Source organism: Myodes glareolus, chromosome 10 (assembly GCF_982192425.1).
Source record: "Myodes glareolus chromosome 10, mMyoGla1.1, whole genome shotgun sequence".
Taxonomy (NCBI): domain Eukaryota; kingdom Metazoa; phylum Chordata; class Mammalia; order Rodentia; family Cricetidae; genus Myodes; species Myodes glareolus.
In genome coordinates this window covers 62948342-62970232 of record NC_142035.1, presented here as the reverse complement: position 1 = coordinate 62970232, position 21891 = coordinate 62948342, and the positions used below count along the sequence as shown (strand labels likewise).

Genomic DNA, 21891 nt, shown 5'->3' with positions numbered 1-21891 from the left:
CTCCTCGCCACATGGAAAAATATATTGAACTTGCTGACAAGTGTGGACTGGAGGCAGTTGGGGACAACCCCAACTTCCTGCCACACTCCAGAGGACCAGCCATGAAAATCCAGGTACCTCAGTCACACAGAGTGACTTTGATCCTTCGAGGTGGAAGGTATGTTGGAATAGCATCCAAATTCTGGGTGTTTCTATGCCTGTCTGTCGTGTGTAGGGGATTGCAGATCCATTTCCTTCACTCGCTAGCGGGTTACATGGAATTCAAATTCTATGCCATCTTGAGAGACTGATCTACATAACTGTTATTTCTTAGTTGATATGAGGCTAGCTACATTTGGACCATGAGCCAATATGTAATCACAATTATATTGAAAAGCCAAGGCAAATGATTAGATGCAGAGTCCTTTGTGGGGATGGGTTGGGATTCTTTAGTTTTTACTGCTTAGTTCTCTGGGCTATCAAGGTCACATACATGACCTGCCTAGGCTACATGTCCCTCACCCTAGGCACAAATTTCACAGCTCAGGGAAGAAGGAGTCAGTTATATGCCATGCTTCCTGTGGAATTATTTTTTTAATTTTATGATTTATTTATCTTTTATTTTATTTGCATTGGTGTGAAGGTGTCAGGTCCCCTGGAACTGGATTTTCAGACAGTTGTGAGCTGCCATGTGGGTGCTGGGAATTGAACCCGGGTCCTCTGGAAGAGCAGTCAGTGCTCTTAACCACTGAGCCATCTCTCCAGCCCCCCTATGGAATTTTTCCATGTTAACGTCAAGTCCAGCAACAAGAGAACAAAGCAGTAGATTTCGGTTTGGAATTCTTCCATTCCTCCACCGTCCACTCACGCTGACAATAACCAGCCCTCCCATTATCCTCCTCTCCATTTTTCTCTCTCATCTTGAAACCCAGGATTGTTATTTTACAGTCACACATTTCCTTCAAGAAGCTTCTGCGCTGGAGGGCACGTCGTTACATAAGGTCCTGTTCAGAATCCACTGGCTTTCTTAAACACGAAGGTAAACTTTTGTCCCCACGTCACGGTTCTTCATAGGCCAGAAAGCCTTGAGTTGTGATCTCACCCATATCACTGAAGTGTCATTAAGGGCCTGGGAAGGCGGTTCAGCACTAAGGAGCCTCCTACTTCTTTTGCAGAGGACCCGAGTTCAGTTCCCAGAACCCAAGTTGGGCATTTCACAGCTGACCGTATTCCAGCTCACGGGTATCTGGGGCCTCTGCCCTTATGGGCACACTGTTCTCTCCCCCCCCCCCCCCCCGACACACAACTGAGTAATCTAAACAAGGCTTTCGAGTGTTCTAATCATCCCAGCATTGGAGGGGCAGGATGCCTTTCAGTCAGCTAAGAATTCAGTTCCCAGGTATTCCACCTTCTACAATAGCTTGCATTCTCCAAGACGTGCACGGTTGTTTATCCAAGAACCCACAAGCCACCAGGTTCAACAAAATCCCCTGCATAGCCAAAGGGTTAACTAGATCTGTATTAATATAGAAGCCAGGCTTTTAATATTCTGCAAATGTTAACAAAGAAAGATGATAATGTTGAGTTAATATGGGTTAAGCATAAAATGAAAATAAATTTTTCTGATTGCGAGGTGTTGACACTTTTTTGGCTAGGGCCTGCAGCCTGTTCCTTAAAGCTGTGTAATTACAGAAGGCTTTGCCCCTCCTTCCCCCTCCTGCTCGAGCCTCCCCACATTAGTAATGACCCCTTCACTGCTTCAAAAACCACTAATGGTCTTCAGCACAGGCAAGAAAAATGAACAGGGTAAATTGGAATCCACAGTCAGTAATTTGCATCCTATGAGGCTGCTTCGGCCACTCACACTCATTCCTGGCCATCAATCGCTGCCTGTCAGGTACTGCACTCTGCCTCCGTGACAAATACTCCTCCTAACACTCCGATTCGTCCAAACAATGCAATTGTCCTCTATTCTCCATTTGGTAATGGAGAAAATGAATGGCTCACAAACAGGGATTGTTCATCAGAGGCGCGGAGGTGCCTTCAAGCCGGAGGAGACCTAGAGTACACATTTTAATTGACTGAAAAAACTGGTTGGGGAGCAAATGACAATTTTTGAAAAATCTTCTTTGTCGAGGTATTTCCTGCCCAAATTCAAGGCGGTGGTCCCCTTTTGAGTTTCTGAAATTTGAAAGTCTAGGTTTATAGGTTGTCAGCCCAGGGGGAGAAATCGTGCAAACAGCCAGAATCAAAATGAAAATAAAGATGCATTCCCCCAAATGTATAGAAGGGGGCTGGAAACATAATGTGCCTTGGGGTGCTGCTTCTTTATTCAATCTCTCTCTCTTGCTCTCTCTTCCCCACCATGTGCCGTGTGTGTGTGTTGCTTTCTTCATTTGTCCAGAAAAGTTCTGACAAGCGTGAAGTGTGTGTGTGTGTGTGTGTGTGTGTGTGTGTGAGAGAGAGAGAGAGAGAGAGAGAGAGAGAGAGTTTAGATTACTGCAGAGTCAATTCCTTCAAGTTTGATTGTAAATTCTGATTGAATAACAAGAATGCTTTCTAGTGGCTTATTAGAAATGTAGTCAAATGATTAGAAAATTTTTACAAACAGTGTATTTTATCTTGGGAATCCCTTATTATACTTTCTCTATTTCATAAGCAGTTTCAAATTCCATCCAGAATCATTAAAAACATTGGTACCTTACCAAAATTCACCTTGCACAGATGGCTTTTTTTTTAATTAATAGGGAAGAGTAGAATAAGTTTTAAGTTCTTTGAGTGCCACCCTGTGGGTTTTGAGCACTGCAGATCCATGGATCCATGCCCTTTTTATACATGGGGTGGACTGCTGATCTGTGAGTGCCCTGGCAGTCAGCCACTGGATTTCTAAAATTAAAAGAGTGATTGAGAACAATCAGCTTTCAGAGGGATTGGAACGTGACAATGTGTTTCGGATTAATTTACACGTATATGTTCAGATTTAAGGGCAAACCACGGAACTAAAGGACTTCTCTCCTCCCTGATCTATCGTGTGCATGCTTTATTGGGACAGACATCATGCTGAAATAATAAACAGGGGAAGCCTTGGCTCCTTCTTTGATGTATATTGCTAAATGTCTGACCGGCTGAAATTTAAAATAAACTTTGGTATGTTTGCACTTGGAAACTGGAAGTGGACCACAAGCAATAATTTGTAGTCAATCTCCATGTTCTTGGTCTAAGGCTATAGTTTTGACTGTTCACTGTTGGGGGCCAACTCTCTGGGGTCCTCTGGCCCAGAGTCACCTCAGCTTCCTCCTAAGAGCACACAGTGTCACACAAGAGCAATGATGATGAGCCCCTTCACAGTAAAGCACTAAAGGTTAAGGATTTCCACATCTCAAAAGGATCCCAAGGCCACTGGTGAACAAAAACACGTCCTTTAAGGTCCTCTTACTTGGAATATCAGCTAGCAAAGGTTGGGAAAGTGAAAAGGGCATGCATAGCTCGTGATTCAACAAAATAGAAAATGTTCTTTAATTTTGTCCTGTGTTTAAAACCCACATGAAAGCAAGATGTCTTTATTCAAGCCACAACAGGCCTCCTCTCCTTCTTCTTAGAGTAGACCAAGTACATGGTACTCGATAGGTCAAGTGCATGGACCTGGAGGAGCTACATCCTTCCATGACAGCCCTGGGGCATTTGGGTAAAAAAAGCACTTAATAATGTAGACCCTCTCCACCAATGTCCAAACTAGCACTGGTTGATCATGAATTCCATTCTGTAGTGCAAAAATGTATGCTGATATTGTAAAATTTTAAATGATGTTTCAAATCGCCCCACAAACTAGAAGCGCACAGTGAGGAAAAGGGAGCTGTTTTTTTTTTGTTTGTTTGTTTTGTTTTGTTTTGTTTTTTGCAAGATTAAAACACTGTAAGTCACCTACACATCTATCAACTGGATAAAAGTGGAATGAAATGTGATTGTTTTTTCTAAGCCAGCAGTGGGAGAGAGCGGGGTGGTTGGGGTGGGGTGGGAGTGTGGTGATTCATTTCTTTAAAGGAGGCACATGCAGGTGGTTCTCTGTGAGCTTGAGGCCAGCCTGGGCTACATAGGGAGTTCCATGCAAAGGCTACATAATTTGTCAAATTACTTGTGTAAAGCAATAGAAAAATGGTTAAGTTGCTTATTGGGAAGGATGTTAGTTGGGATGAATTCCTGTTACCATGGGGACAATGACTTCCCCCTTCACCCTACCATACTCACTTGGCAGATTTAACCCAGGTTACTTTGTTATTTTTCTTTTAAATCAAACGCATGTCTGTTCCTTCTTTAAGATTTTATCTTGAATTGTGTGTGTGTGTATTGTATGTGTGTGTGCACGCCAGGGACTGTCTGTCTGTACATGTGAGTTCAGTTGCTCTTGCTCTTGGAGGTCAGAGGCATTGGATTCTCTTTAGATCTGGAGTTACAGGGAGTTGTGAGTTGCTGAATGTGGATGCTGGAGACCAAACTCGGGTCCTCTGAAAGAATTGTCTGTGCTGTCTGCCTCTGAGCCATCTTCACACCAATGTGATCTTGTTTGCTTTTTATGTTAGTTACATTTGAACCCTGAAAGTCATTTTCCCAATGTGAACAAAGAACCGGCTTTGGGAAGACATCCTTTAGCGATCTTGGACCACACTCCCTGGGTAAAAAGGTCTTAGCCCTTGCGTAAATAAATTCATCTATGAATGAAAGTTCGAGTTGAATCAATTGTCATTCATTTTATCAACTTTTTCTTATGTGGACAACAACTCCTATACCATGAATAGAACACACTTCTCATCAGCTTTTAAAAAGAAACGGGAAACAATAACACAAACCACACTTTAAAGCACCCCTTCCCTGTCTTTGTTTCTCAAGGTAATATTTTCCCCCACTAAATTTCCAAAGAAATTTACTAGATACTTAGAATTTCAAACCCTTTTAGCCCTGCCTATTCACATCATCTCTTGGTATAACTCCCTAACAAGGAAGATTTATGTTTTTTGTTTCTCTTTTACTCTCTCATTGCTTTTTATTTTTAGAAGCAGGGTCCTACTATGTAACTTTGACTGACTTGGAACTTTTGTTTTGTAGACCAGGCTGGCCTCAAGAAATCTGCCTGCTTCCGCCCCCTCCCCCAGTTCCTAGTGCTGGCATTAAAATCATGCACCCCCACCCCCCCACACACACCTGGCCGCTCTCTCAGTGCCTCTATGTATTTGCAGCAAGAATGGCAAGCCCGGCCATTGGTTCTCTCTTAAGTTTTGTCAGTAGTTCTTTCTTATTCCATGTCACTGGGCCTGAGATATAAGTCTTGGTGCTAAGACAAAGGGGTACGGGGAGCTGGACCTGAGATAGCAAGCACCCAACGAGGCATAACAACACCATTTTTGACAGTTAGTTCTCATTCTCTTCCCTCCTACTTCCCAAAATCAACTCTGATATAAGGCAAACTGACAGAGCAAAATCACGACATTTGTTCTTATTTGACTTTAAAAAAAATCACTACTTTTGGAGATCACAGGGCTGAGGATCCATTCTTAGCATCTCACTAGCTTGCTGCTGATGACACCTCACACAAACAGCTAGGATAACAGTTGCATAACCTATTTCGTGGAAATTTGAAGACTGTTTTTGTCAAATACCGATTCTTCACCGGAGTGCACAGATACCCGATAGGTGACTAAGTGGGATACAAGGCTTGGCATCTCTGTCTGTATGTCCAGTCTGTCATCTTCGCTGCGTCAGCCTATGGATCAGACTCCACCAAGCTTTGGCTGTAGACACGCCGATCATTCGAGACCTGTTTAATGCAGGGCTAACTTCACCTATTGCTCATTGGAACTGGCATGCATTTCTTCCATCCTGCCTGGGGCTTTCTTGGCAAACGAGCACTTGAAGTTCAGGGCCTTGTCATAAGACCTGGACTAAACCACAAGGCTAGGACATTTACCCAAGGTGACGGCACCAGAAGAACTCAGCAGTTCCTAAGCGAGGCTGACTGCCCTTTAGTCCACCAAGTACAAGGCCAGCGTGTTTATACACGGGAAGAACATCTTTGAAACTGTGCCATGACTAATTGGCAATTACAGAAGTTCAGCCCACCCCAGAAAATCAATAAAGCCTATTGCTCCTTTCGGTACGCAGCAGTCGGAGCAGCCCTCCTTCCTTCCTTCCTTCCTTCTTTCCTTCCTTCCTTCCTTCCTTCCTTCCTTCCTCCCTCTCTTCCTTCTTTCCTTCTTCCCTTCCTTCCTCCTTTCTCCCCTCTCTTCCTCTTTCCCTTCCTTCCCTTTTCTTTCCTCCCTTCTTTATTCCTTTCTTTTTCCCTCTCTCATTCCCCCCTTTCTCCTTTCCTTCCTCCATTTTGATTTTTTTTTTAGACCATCTTACTCTGTAGCCTATCTCAGGTTGCTAGGCTAAACAGAAATCACTTTTGTAGCGTATGCTGGCCTTGAACCCATGGCAATCCCCTTGCCTCCTGCACTCTGCCAAGATCTAGTCGTCTGGTTAATTATTGTTGGCTTCCTTTCTGCTTACAAGCTGGAATCCCAGTAAAAGAGCCCAGCCTTTCTTCTTCATAATATATGGCTTAGTATTGTTTCTGCTGTTTCCACACCATTAGATGCTGCCTTCTGGTATCATCCTGACATTTAATGGAAGACTTATCCATTCTGGCGTTCACATTTTCCACTGATGTGTATATCCCCATTTCCTTTGGGAATAGTCCCTTGATTTTTACCTTGGGAATATGCTAAGCTATGATAAAGTGACCTAGGTTTAGTCAATCAGCATGGTTAACTATGCTATCTGCATGGAAGACATCCAAGTTAGATTAAGAAATTTTATCATGGGGCGGGCAAATGGCCCTTCATTCACTGTGGCTCCTACATTGTAGGATGTGTGCTTGGTGTAGGAATGAATTTTGCTACCATCAAATGGGAAGAAGGAACCTGACTGTTAAGAATGCTCCTGTAGACAACAGATTTCTAGTATCCTTTCTATACCTGGATATAAATTTACCTAAAACAAACCTGCCCTCACTTTCAGTTGCTTGGACCAAGTTGGTCATAACTAACACTCACAACCCAATTCAGGCGATTTCTTAGTTTGTTCCCCTTTTCCCCCAGTGGCTAAAAGTGAACATTTGTTTTATTTTGTATTTGTTTGGGAGAACAGGATGAAGAGGCAGGAGAAGGGAAAGGAAGAAGGGAAAGGACCAGGAGAGGAATGAGGTCCATCACTCTGCTTTGTCAAGCACAGCAGAAAACAGACAGGCAAAAAAGGAAAAAAATCCTGAGGCAGCTCAGGATTTTAAACCATTTGTCCAGTTGTGATTCCAGCTGATTAAAACAAAATCAGAAAGACAGAACTTTGGAAGTGTAGTGAATCTGGAATTGTGACGATGTCTTATCTAAACTGGAAGAGGAAAATGCAAGGTAGAATAGTGATGCTGTTTCCATATAGTGACCACAGCAAGCATCAGCCTGTGTCATGTGGGGCATGACTAGAATTTTGCTAGCCAGAATACCTGAGAAATACTTAACTGCAGACCACATAGTAACTAGGGAAAGTGGTAGTACCAAACGACAGAACCCACTGCAGTCATCAGAGTAATTCAGGGTTATTTGTCTTGAATTCCAGAGGGAAAGTGAATTTCACATTTATGTGATTCTTACATATCCATCGTTTCCAGGGTTCTATCACCCCCAACCTTCCAAACAACCAGTGGGGGAACCCTCAGAGCTGGAAGTGATTATTTTTCTTCCCAACTTCCTCCTCGTCCCTCTTCTGAGTGTCCTCTACTCATCTTTGTGTAAATATGTGCACGTGAGGAACATCCCTCGCTAGCCTGAAAAACTATCTGAGAGCCGCGTTCAGGTCTTATCTAACCTTGAACTTTGTAGTACTTAGCACAGGGCTTTCTGTACAGTAAGTCTTCGATACATACTTGTGAGCCAATGCAATCCTGAACTTGAGAGTTTTTTGACTGAAAGATCTGCCTTCGCTGTATTTACTCACAGACAGTGGATAAATCCCCAGATAAATATGGAAAGGTTCAGATAGTCATTTAACTGTTTTAGCAACACAGTATTTGGGTATTTGAAAACATCTGAGTTTCCCCATCTTCATCCAGATGTTTGGTGTCATGGAAACGCAAGCTTCAAATTCAAATGAGTAGTTCCTAAAATTTTTTTATGCCAGATATATATTTGAGAGAAAGAAGATGTGGCTATTTATGGAAGACTCATTTTCATTTGAGTTTCTATGGAAGTAAATAGATTAAACTAGAACTACTATGCCCTCTAAAATTGAGGAAATGTTTAAGAGATTTTAACAATGGTTAGGTCCTAAAATATTAATAATTGGTTGACTTGGAGTCACCGTGGAAAGGCCAAAGAACAAAGAGCTAAATTTGGTGGCCGATGCCTATACTTTCTGTAGGATAGAAGAAGGCAGAAGGTTTCAAGTTTAAGACTGGTCTAAGTTACAAAGAAACAACCTGTTTCAATAGCAACACACACACACACACACACACACACAGAGAGAGAGAGAGAGAGAGAGAGAGAGAGAGAACAAAATACAAAAGAACAAAGAAGGGAGGGGCTGGGGATGAACCCTCCACAGCGGAGCATTTGTCTAACAAGCATGAGGCATCTAAAAGGAAAAGAAGAGAAAGAAAGAAGAGGGAAAGAGGAGCTTGGGCTATGGCCTATAAGTCCAGGTACTTGGGAGACTGAGGCAGGCAGATTGCAGGTTCAAACTAACCAGGGCAAACCAGAGCCAGAGATGTATCTCCATGGGTGGAGTCCATGCTGAGCATAAAAGTACAAAATGAAAAGGTGTCCTATTAGCTAAGAGAGAAAACAAAAGGCTCTTGGGATCACGGGGACACCTCTGTATTTTCGAGGACACCTCTGTATGTTGTAGGACCATCTTCTCACAGTTCAGACAGACAGACAGGCTTTCTAGTAGGAGGGAAGAGAGACCATGCAATGGTCAGGCACTACAGACACACACTTTACCTCAAAACTCCAAAACAGAATCCAAGTGTATTAGGAAAACATCGCAGAAGTCGTTTCCAAAGAAGATTTCAATTTTAAACACAGCAAAAATAATTATTGTCCCACTGACAGAGAATTAAAGCTCAGTAGAGTTTTATTTTGAACATAATGGAAATATATTTGTAGGGCCAGAGAAAGATAATTTTTATTTAACATTTGTTAGGATGCTCCCATGAGCTGCTTGGTCATGCATGTTATACTGCCTCCATGCCTAATGGCAATCTTACTAAATGAACCCAAAGTCCCAAATAAGGCCTTGACTCATTTAGCAATCACTTCGCATTTCTACCTCGTGATCAAATTAATATTTTATGGGGCCACACTGTTGTACAGCCAGACCACTTTTCCAAAAAATTGAATTTTGTGCTTATTTATTTTATGGATCATTTGTTGAAATAGATTTCAAAACAGGTTTAGGCTATTTAGATTTTTTCCAGTGAACTGCAAGCGAAAAACTCACACACTCAACTGGAAAGGACATCAGGGGCCATCTAATCCAAGCTTCTCATTTTATGCCTAATGAAACCCAGGCTGGAGATGCAGAATCGCTTGCCCAGTGGCTTGCCCAATTGGCATCTCTTTTAAGACACTCCTGATACTCCCAGAAAGAAGACATTTCGCATTACAGAAGCCCAAAGAACATTTTTATAGATCTTATTTCTACTTAGGAATTACAAGTACCAATGTTTGGATTTTACTGTTAGCTACTTAATAACACAGATGCCCTCCCTGAACTTTCCCTATTCCCACACTGTCCTGCCATTCATTCTAAGATTAGACTCATGCCGGCGTTTGATTGTTCTTTGAAAGCAGGAATTGGCTAACTACATTTTGCTTCCAGAATCTAGGCCGCTCCCTGGCCCGTTGGTGTAGCCAATACAGGAGGATCAAACTAATCAAGTTTGAAAATGCAGACACATTAATATTTAAAAAAAATAATTTATTAAATTTATTTTATGTGCATTGGTGTGAGGGTGTCAGATCCCCAGTAACTGGAGTTACAGACAGTTGTGAGCTGCCATGTGGGTGCTAGGAATTGAACTCTGGTCCTCTGAAAGAACAGTCAGTGCTTGTAGTTGCTGAGCCATCTCTCCAACCCCCAAGTGAATTCATTGTAGCGTAAATATGCTACCTTTCAGGCAGGCTGTGGTGGCACCCGCCTTAAATACCAGCATGTGGGAGGCAGAGGCAGGCAGATCTCTGTGAGTTCAGGGCCAGCCTAGTCTACAAAAGCAAGTTCCAGGACAGACTCCAAAGCTACAGAGAAACCCTGTCTCAAAAAACCAAAAAAGAAAAAAAAGAAAAAGCTACCTTTCAAAGCTAGAGAAATGGAAATCAGTAAAATTGAAAAGCTAGAGAGCAAATGAGGAGGGAGAGAGAAAAGAGAGGCTACTCAAAGAGGTAGGAAATACCAGCTCCATACCCGGGTACACTGCACCCGGCAGTCAAACTCTCGGCTCTTACTTTCAGAGAAAGCCTTTGTATGTACTGAAGCCTAAAGGACACTGGTGAGCTCAGGTCACAGTGATGAGAAGCAGGGAAGAGGAATACACACATGGAGGTTTTCATTAATGTTTGACTTCTTTTTGACAAACAGGTTCAGTTGTTCAACACAACAGCAAACCTAAGTATAAGGCACACAGTGATGTGATGAGATACGTACATCCTCTTCCTAAACAATCCTCCTAAACAGATCCACACACATTGCCACAAGAGCCCGAATGAGAAGGAAATGAGGATTATCCATTAGCCCAGGCCAACATCCCTTTAGTAACCCGAAGTCTGGATAAAAACAGACACGGGAAAAACAACATGGAATTCTTAAGAAACATTAAAAACTATAAAGCAATTCCAGTTTGCTTATTGCAGCTTTATCTGTGTGAACTCTATAATGAATAATCTCATTTGACATTCCATAAAAATGCACCAAAGATCTAGTGTGACAGGAGAAAGCTTACAGGATTTGAAGAGAAAGGGGTTATTTAAACAGTGTTATCATTTTTTAGAAAACGTTACTATCTGTAGAGTAAGCATTGGGGCTGTTTGGATATAATCTCCTTTGCTCATCTCAGAGTACAGGATAAGAGAATGGGGTGACCAGGAAGTTGAAAAGTCATTTTTTTAAAAAAAACAGAAACAACCAAGAAGGTTGTGGATATAAACTCTGCTTTCTCGAAGGGACAGCCACAGTAAAAAGGAAACTCTATGGCAAATGGCCATTTCTGACATCTTACTATGAAACAGGTTCCCACTGGGGAGCATAAAGAAAAAATTTTTTTTAAAATATATATATATTTTAAAAAATATTCTATGTGCATTAGTGTTTTTACCTGCATGTATGTCTGTGTGAGGGTGTCAGGTCCCCTGGAACTAGAGTTACAGGTAGTTGTGAGCTGCCATATGTCCTGGGTCCTCTGGAAGAACCGTCAGTGCCCTTAACTGCTGAGGCACCTCTTCAGTCCGAAACACCCTTTCTTAAGGGTAAGAAATGCTTACATTCAAAAGTTTAACAGACCCCCACCTGCAAAGTGTAAGACACCACCATCCTTTAGAAACCCAGTTAAAAGAGGTAGGACTGCTTTTCTAACAAGCTTCTTTTTGCACAAAAAGCAATGTCTGACTATAACTATTTAGGAAAACACTTTCAAAAAAAAAAAAAGTAGCTCTGAAAAACTGGCTTTCTTCCTGATTAATTTTAAGCCTACATTTTAATATAGTTTAGCACTTAAGGTTTCTTAAACATTTAAGAACTAGCGCTATCAGTCAGCTTCCCAAACACAACAAAGCAAGACAAAGACGCGGTCCTAGTGTTTGCCCTGGTTACGCATTCACTAGTAAATACAGGCAGCGACTGATAACCACAGCCAGAAAATGCTTAACCGGGCCATCCAAAAGCTCAGTTGGCAGTATTTGGTTTGGAATTCCCCAGAGCTTTATCTTATCAATTTTGTTTTCCTTCCTCTTTTTAGAGCAGCCCGTGTAGTGAAAGTTAACTAATTCAAGACAGGGACAAAGTAAGGTGCTTCGAAGCAGTTGTGCATTCTACATACATGGGCCCAGCTACTTCTTTACCTAGGCCAAAGCATGCACAGATTGTTTAAATAAAGTGTTGGTGAAGGATTAACAAAAGGAAAGTTGCTTTGTGAGTTTCTGAGTTGTATGCAAATCCGGTTAACTAGGTAGACTAGCTTTCCAATGTCTTTTCATCGCGCCTATGCATGTATTTCTTCTAATTATTAAATATAAAATCATACATTATCCAATCTATATCACAATCAAAATACATGTGTGTGCATGTGCACGTGCTATCTTTTAACTAAACTTTCACTCATGCAATATTAAAGGGACCAAATACTAAAATATGGAAGAGCTTGGTAGCATTTAAGTTTTGGCACTGTGATTAAATGCTACCTGAGTAAATAAAAAAAAATAGACATTTATGAACTAAAAGAAACCATAAGGGCTAGTGGGATGGCTTAGCAGGTGAAGGCCTTCATTGCCAAGCTTGCCAAACTGAATTTGATCCATGGGATCCACATGGTGGGAGAAAACCAATTTCCATAGATTACACTCTAACTTCTGACTGGGTGTCAGGATATCTGAGAAATGAATAAATGAATAAATAAATAAAATAAAAATGTAATTAAAAAAGAAAATATAGACATCAAATTTCAAAGGATTTTTGGCAAAACAATAAGGCAAGTTAATAATGTTTATAGTTTATTGAAATATTAGTATATAGCTATTTTCTTCCTGATTGAACAAAAACAAAAAGTACTAACTCAAGGACTTCTTGTAGGTTGAGTAGCCAAGATAAGTTCAAGAGAAAGCAGTCTTTTAATTATTTCTCTGTGTTTGTATTTGCTCAGCAACTTGAATTTCCTATAGCTTAATTCTTTATTGGTTCTTTGGAAATTTCACATCATGCACCCCAGTTCTGCTCACCCCCAGCCCCTCCATTTCCTCTCCTTGCCATTGAAGCATTCAACTTGAATTGTTAAGGAGAGGAATGACGGGGAACATTTCGACACACATCTATGACAGTTTGTTGCATTTTCCCTAATTTAAATGGTAAGACCGGATAGAAAGAAATAACTACCTCTTCTTCCTCTGGATTTCAATATCAGAACCGAGTGACATATCTTTGCACTTTTAGAAACAAATCTTTCTATGCTGATAGGAAAATATTCCTGATAATGATTTCAGAAGTTCTCAAAATGGTGCCTGCACAAAACTTTGGTTTGAAAGGAACAACCTTCATTAGAATTGAGTTCAATTCAACTGGCATTAGCCGGTATAGGCAGCATGTATTCTGATTATTGAGTATGCAGCCTGAGTGTTGGTCCCTGGGAAACAGTTGGTTCACCATTCATGGCGTTTGTGCAAATGGATAACGACGTCTCGCACTTGATATCTGCTGTGTGCAGCAGGCCAAGCCTGCCTTGACTTATATCTAACACACTGAGAGACCATTAAGCTTTCAAGAGAAAGGTCCTCTGACAATAGAAAATAATTTTTCATTAAAAAGTGACACACATGTGCTTTTTAAAATCATATCCATTAGTTAAATATCTGGATTGTTTAAGTCCTTCTCTTTGAGGAAGAAGACCCCTGTGTAGCATAAGCTGAGTAGGCTGAGTTCTCTGAGTTAGCCAAACACTTAAGGATTACCACATGGCAGGAAATAAGCCCCAGGAAATCATTAAAGAAATTCAAAATACTGTTCGTATGTATATATGAAGGAAGCATTATGCTTTTTTTCTAAATGTGGACACTTCATCAGAAGGCATGCCATCTTACATGCCCAGGTGTTATGGCAGAACCTAGAACCTGACATCCAGAACCCAGAGCTCGACATCACAGCCCCTCCTTTGCTAGAACTCTGGGGAGTTTTGAACCATTAGGAGAACATAAAATATCTCAGAGAGGTTAAAAGTGTAGGTAGGGTTAACATCTCAACCACGTCTGATTCCCATGACTCAGTTCTAGCTGATAGCAAGGAGACTCTATTGGCGAATTTTCCTCATTTGGACAATTCCACCCGAGAGTCATATCTACTCAGTATCAGGTCTGACCAGGTGGACACTATAGAAAGGAGGTTTTCAGTGCAGGAATTTGGAAAGGTAGAGCTTCCATACAGTGTAGAACTCAAACACAACACTGGGGCAGAGATGTATAAACCACTACTTCATAAGGCCCTTTTTTCTCACCTATGTAGCCAACCAGGAAATAGCTGGCAAACACACCACAACAACCGCAGTGGTAACCCCTGGACATCTCCCATTGTGATAGCATTTGCAAAATTCCATGCTCAAGGACAGCTGTGCACCCTGGCCCAGGTGTTTAACAAGGTAGCAGTCTGGAGTCGCATAGGGACAGCCTGACATTGGGGTTTTGGCAGTTGGCTGATTATGCTCTCTTTATCCTGTTTAAGTTGGGAACACAGTCTCCTGTGGGGATTTAAGCGGCTAGAATATTGGCAATATGAGGGAACCTTAGAATGGTGCTGTCTTCTGGAGCTACTACATCCTCTAACATCTTGAGTTCCAAGAATCAAGTAAGTTGCTGGACTCGCAGGGTAAAGACCTGAGCCCATTGGACCAACTCACCAGGCCTTCTAAGCTGCCATGCCTAGAAATCCCTGTATTCCATCTCCTCCGGGGACTAACACTCTTCTGACTTTTCTTTTAAGGAGGAAATCCAAAGTTTATAGGAAATGTCAAATGAGACAGCCTTCCAGAGAATTTACAACCAAGTGCTTGGCCTTTCATACCTGCCCTACTGTGTGTCCATGCTAAGGGAGGTCTTGGAAAGTAAAAAGAGCTAGATAAATCTTTGGGAAGTCAATGACTATTTTTCAGGGCTTTCCCTGAGACTGAGGCGGGCATACCTTCATCCAGGGTACCCAGGGTACTGAGCAAAGGTGTTTATTTACATTTACATATTAGTAGCTACAGCCACATAGTTGGCAAGAGACCAGCTGCGAGGGGCGAGGGAATTTCTGTGTGTTACTGATTTAGAAGCATGATTACCATAACTGAAAAATCCAAAATAGATTTTCCAGGAGGAACCGCGTATTTCTAGGCCCGTATTGACGAACACAAGGTGGTGAAAGCTGGTAAAACTCCCCGCATAATTCATCGCAAGGCAGGCAGAAGCCGATGACCGTCACCCAAGGCAGCAAGACTTTCCATTATTTAACGCCCTAGCAAATAAACATTGAATATAAAGTGTAGGTGCTGTTTGGAAACGCTCAAGCGACTCAGGAAACACATGGGCTCCATGTCATCGGGTCACACTCAGGTGGCATTCTGGGAAAGTTTTAGGAAAACACTGGTAGAAATAGATTGGAAGGAGCAAGATGGACACATAAATCCATTAACAGCTGCATTTATAGCTCTCTGCGCTATCACTTCCCAGGCCTCTTTCTAATATTAGCTGCGGAGGCTGTGCAAGCACAGGGCTCATCTCCATTGTCTCTCCCGCCCCACCCCCACCCCCCAGAGGAAGAGACCTGAAGGCAGGAAACGTTCACAGCCTACTACTTCTTTGTGCTCCAAAATTAAATGAAAGCATTTAAGTTTCTAGGGCTCTGTGCAGCAAAAATCCATGTCAACTATTTTCTAGCAATGATTTTGTGTGTGTGTGTGCCTTTTAGCAAAAATCTTACTATTTTACTTTTAGCAGAAGTCTTACTTCGAATGTAACTGTAGGTTAGCGTGAACGTTCAGGATACAGAATTTGTTGATGTTATTCATTACAGCCAAATGCAAGGCCGCTGAAGTTTTGTGCCAACACAAGGCAAGCAAGGCCAATTGTCAGAACAAAATAATGGGAATCTTGGCAAGGTCTGGTGAGTTAGTTATGAGGTCTACAGTTGCCTTTAAAAAATCCAGTGGATTTCAGCTCTCTCTCTTTCTCTGTGTGTGTGCCTGTAAGTTTGCAAGTGTAACACTGGGATTACAGATGTGTGTGCTATATAACACTCCACCCAACTTTGCATGGTTTTCCAGGATCTGAACTCAGATCCCTATGCTTGTGAGGCAAGTGTTCTATCCACTGAGCCACCTCTCCAGCCTAAGCCAGTGCATTTCTGTTTTAGTTTTACCTAAGCAAAGTGATTTCGTTGTTTGATTAGTCCTGGACCTCTCTATAAAGAACACTCAGAACATTGTGACACACCTACTCGTGGCTATGACAACTCGACCACAACTAAGAATAAAACTGCTGAAGAATTTAACGGCTGTAATTTTAGGATGTTCATGGGAACCCTACACAGTGGTCAGTTAGCTTAAATTTGAGAAACTAAATGCACCACTGATTAGAACACAAGCCTTAAGAAACTTGGACAATGACAAACATTCCACCATGCACACCTTGCTTCTAACCCAGGCAACACTTCTACGCGAGAGCTGGAGATCTGGAAGCTTCTGTGGCTAATGTCTGCAGCATGCTGTGCTAATGACCAGGCAACTAACTAGTCATTCAAGTGGGAAAAGAGGTTGACAAACCATGGGAACAAAACAAGTTCACAGTTGTTCATGTGAGAAAATATAAAAACAAAACTGAAAACTTTTAAAGAAATTCAGGTCATAGCCCATGAGGGGATGAACATTCAAAAAAAAAAATTAAGAGACAAAATGAACTTATATGCATTAGAATAATGTATGCACAAGTCTCTAGAGAAACTCTATTATATCACGATTAATGCCGAGACGGCAATCAAGCCAGGCTCATTTCAATAGATTCCAAGTTTTGAACAGTTTCTAGGCTATCCAAGTGGGAATTTGGCCAGGATACTGGGGTTAATAATTCATTTTGAGGAGGGCTAATTCTTTGGGACGCAGCCCACTCCACAGGAGAAACATTGGCCATGTGAGCAAATCCACTTTTCAAGATCACCCTCAATTAGTTCCACAAGGGGAGGGGGAGGGGCAGCATACTCACTTCCTTAGACAAAAATATTTATCGTATTCTTAAGGAAAAACATTGGTGTTAAGGAATGGTTCAAAGCTTTCATATCTGATTTTTGGACTTCATTTTTTAAAAAAAATCTTTTTATTTGTTTCTTTTTGAGATAGAATCTCACTCTTTGCCTAGGCTGGACAAAAATTCACTGTATAGTCTGGGTTAGCTGTGAACTGATGGTGGTCCTGGTGGTCCCTCCTTGTTCTCCCACATGCTGGGATTACAGGTGTGAACCACCATTTCGGGCATGATAACTGTATTCTGAAGGAATGATCTTCCCACCCATTTGTAGTTGCCTAGATCTTGGTGGAAGGTGCCAGAAGAGCATGGTATCCACAGGTAGGAGCTCCAAATAGGTTAGACCTGCTGTGGAGCATCTGTGAACTAAAGAAGCCCTTGGGTCAGCTGAACTTTCCATTGGTCTGATGCAGTATTACACCAGCCATTTGTTAGCTGAATGAACAGTTCCTGAGTGCTAGGCACTATTCCAGGAGACATGCATCCTTGACCCACGGGATCTTAGATTCCAGCAAGGGACACAAGCAGCCAGCTAAAAATAGAGACTAGATTCTATACGGCGTCAGTGACTCTCATGAAGAAAAACAGGCATTCTACTGAGAAAGTGACTGGGGATGCTGTTGTTTTGTAGAGGGTGGCCAAGGAGAGTGTTTTGAGAAGGTGACATTTGAGCAGATTCAAGTGGAGTCAGAGCCAGCTGCGAAGCAGCAATGGCAAAGAGCCCGGAGTCCTGCTTGAGTGTGACAAGGGCTAAGAAGGATGGGGCTACGGAGGAGCTGGCACCAGATCACCCTGTGCCTTGTGGGTCATGCTGAAAGGCTTAGACACTGACATGGCGCCCGACACATAGTAATTAATCGCATAACAAATAGCGACTACTTATTTATTCATAGTGGGCAAATGTAGTCATAAACCAGAATCATCCATCACTTCCATTGCGCTGCCGCCTAGCTGGAGTTCTCTGCATCAGTCCTATGATCCTAACATAGCTTAACACATTTGAAATGCTCACGGATATCACCCGCAAATGTTTTCTGTGGTATGGGATTATTCAGCCTGTTATTTTTCTATCAGCGGTGAGTTCTCTGCAGAGATTTGAGTCGAAAAAAGTACGAGCACTGAAAGGTTCTTCAGCTGGGATGTGTGAAGGGGGAGCATTGAATTAGTCACGTCCTTTGCATTTTCTCAAAGACACCTGAATGTGCTTGTTAATGCCCAGCTAGCTAATTTGTAAGAAGACCTTCGCACCTCTACACCTAGCAGAAGTGGGCTACTGTCATCACAATTAGCGACTCCTCCAGACACAGGTGAGTCTTCCATACTCTTTCCCCAAACCTGCATGTCTCCATGCCACCAATAAAAGAGTCCTTGCCTTCATCCTAAGGCTTTTCAGAAGAGATATTTCCAAATGCAACTCAACAACACACACGCAACATCACATTGACCAAAAGCACATTCTTCCTTTGTCAATGTATGACCACTGTGGTCACCATCAACACACTGCCGACTTGAAGGTCTTTCCAACACTTCCCATTATGTTTGGCTCTCCTCTTTTCTGGATACATGGAAGACAATGATCCCCAGCCTTCCTATGGCTGTCCTCTCCACTAATTGGGCAGTTTCTGACGACTAACTATGATTGAGAGGTATGTGTGATTTGCTGCTGATAGGAAGCCACTGACTCGCTCTCCTCAGCTACCATTCTGGAGGTGCTGTTTAGGTACAGTGCCTTACCTGTTGGCTTATGTGTGGTGGACAGCTGACTCCTCCAAGAACAGCATGAGCTCGCTATTTATTGACTTTAGGTGCTGAAGGAAGGAATCTCTGAGTTATGCCACTGGATTTCTGTGATGACTTTTCTGAGCATCAGGAAAAATCCCAATTCTATTCTTCAAATTAAGATTCCGTGACCAAAATTTTGAAGTTATATTTCACTTATATCTACATTGTGGGGAGCGGGAGAGACAGGATCTCACATAGTCATGTTGGACTCAAACTGACTGTGTAGCCAAACCTGAATTTGAACCCATATTTCTCTGTAACTGGAAATTTCTTTTCTGCCTTCCTGTTCCCAAATAAACACTCAGAGGCTTATATTAATTATAAAAGTTTGGCTGATAGCTCAGGCTTATTAGTAACTAGCTCTTACTTTTTAATCAACCCATGTTTTATTATTTTATATTTTACCATGAGACTCATGGCTTGTTACCTCATATTTGCTTTTCCAGTAGCTGCTTGCATCTCTCTGACTCTACCTTTTTTCTCCTTGTATTCAGTTTGGCTTTCCCACCTAGCTATATTCTGCCCTGCCATTGGCTAGCGCAGCTTCTTTATTAACCAATGGTAATAAAACATAATCACAGTATACAGAGGGGCACCCTACATCACTCTTTGTCTCTGGTCCCCAAGTACTGGGATTACAGACATGCACCACCATGACTAGCCTTTATCTCTATTTCTAAAGACATATGGTAGACTGTGGAAATAGTTTAATCTGTAAAGTGCTCGCCGAACCAATACGAGAGCCCATGAAGGCCAGGTATCACTTGAATGCTTATAGTCCTGATGCAAAGGGATCAGATAAGCATATCCCCAGGGCTAGCTCACTTAGAACACTGGGTGAGTTTCAGGCCAAGTCAGATACCTTATCTCACAAAGCAAGGTGGATGGCTCATAGGAATAACATCTGAGGTTGACCTCTGACGTTTTCCTCTCTCTTTAAGATATTTTTATTGTTTGGGATACTGGTTAAAAAAAAACAACCCTTTTTGTTGTTAGAATCATGTATACTGAGAAGGATCTCTGCTAAGCTTGGGGGTTAGAAAATAGAGATTGAAATAAATCTTTCAGGCCTGTCCTGCCAATGGCAACCTGTTTCCTGCTAACATAGGAAGTTCATCAGCCTAAAAGGCTGACAGGCTGTGTGAAGAGGTGTGCAGCTGCAGAAGAGGAAAGAGCATTCCAGTTAAGATGGGGGCTTAAGGACACAGATGGGCATGACTGGGGTCCTTCGAAGGTCTGCACAGTCAGATGTGACACCTTCCTGTAGCACTGAAAAATCTTCTAGGAGATTCGTGCTCCTTGAGATGACTGAATCTCTTGAGGAAAGGAATGGGTGCAGTTGGTGATGGTGTGGATCAAGTTTGCTCTGGTTTAAAACAGAGTCACGGGTCTGGCAGAAAACCAAACCAAACCAAACCAAATGTCTCACATTCAGGCGATGGTTCACTTACTTCATCCATGGAGGACAGGGTCTGTACTACCTTGCACTGCAGATGGCGGGCGGAGGGCAGGGATGGAAGAGTGAGGGCTTCAGCGAAAGGAATTCCATTCCAAGCCTCTCTTTATTCTACCGTGTGCCTTGGTCCTAACTTTGGAGTGGAGGGTCCCATTGAGTGGAGGACTGCCAATAATCAAAAGTAGTCCTCCTGACAGGAAGCTAGAAGGGGACATTTTGGGGATCTGGGGAGGGCTGGGAGTGAATGTAAATGGAATTCGTTGTATGCACGTGTGAGCTTCGCAAAGACTAATAGAAATGTCTTTTTTTTTTCTTTTTTTGCTTCTTTCTGCACAGTGAGAAGCAGACTAGCCAACCACAGGGATGTGTCACATCAGGCAGCACAGGCGCCCGAAAATTTCCCGATTGTGCGTTAACTTTTCATGCTAAAGGCGTTTAAGGATTCTTCCATGATGCCTTCATGGTTTTGATGTATAAAGGCTGGCAAATATTTTAAGAATTCATCGGCTACAGTCCTACTCAACACATAGCATCTCTTCTTCTCCTAGCCTGAACTCAACTGTGTTTAATTATCCGAATGTTCTCAATCTAAAGAAAACAGCTCCTGGAAAGGGTGAGAGCTGGGGAGGTGAGGAGGAGGAAAAAGAGTTTCACTATCTTTCCCCCAGTGTGTCTGCTCTGTCATCCACAGTCCTGTTTGAAAACCACATGACATTAGAGAATCTTTTCCTCTCTTTCACAAACTTCAACACCATCTGGAGTACCTTCCTCCACTCCTCTCCCCACATCCCTGGTCACCCACTCTGTTTTTACTAACTCAGGAGTAAATATCTCTTATTTGACTTACTCTTCCCTGTTTCTGGATCCTTTACTTTTCCTTTAATTCCTAGGTTATTTGTACATTATCCTCTACAAAAAAAAAAAAGCAAGCAAACAAACAAACAAAAAATCAGATGTGCATGAAGCTGGCAAGATGACTTAGTGGTTAAGAGCACTGGCTGCTCTTCCATAGGACCTGGGTTCAATTCCCAGCACCCGCATGGCAATTGTCTGTAACTCCAGTTCCAGGGGGATCTGATACCTTCATACAGACATTCATGCAAGCAAAAACATCATTGCACATAAAAGAAGAATAAATAAATCATTTAAGAAATGTTTTAAAATATATATACAGGTGTCAAGGACCCCTGGAGTCAAGATGTGTCTTCTGTACTATATGTTAAATACTAAGAACCAGCTCTTTGGACTTCCAACTTCCAATGTCATTGGGAAGGAAAAAGGACAAAGCAATGGAGCCATCCAGCTGCCCAGGAAGCAGCACTGACAATGCATGACAGCACACGGACTCAGTGCGTCTCCTACAGCCCGTTTGGAGTCAGGCCGATTTAGGTCTGCCCCTCGAGCAGACTGACTCACAGCTCTCCTCTCTGAAGATCTTTCAGTAACAAATAATTTTAAAAAGATGTGAGCTTCGTCTTATGATTAGCACTGGAGAATAATCTTTGTCTTTCCTGGCTTACGTTTTGCAAAGCAAAATACCGGTAGAGAATGATAAAGAGCCATTGTCCTCAAACCTCTGAAGGACTGGCTTTTACTGAAAAATTCTGGGGTCACTGTCAT

The 21891-nt window shown here is 42.2% G+C and overlaps 1 protein-coding gene across 6 annotated transcripts in view; it reads right to left on the bottom strand.

Annotated features, from left to right (window-relative positions):
- Positions 1-21891, bottom strand: part of Meis2 (Meis homeobox 2) — a 207583-nt gene that overhangs the window by 60983 nt on the left and 124709 nt on the right. The window lies entirely within an intron of this gene.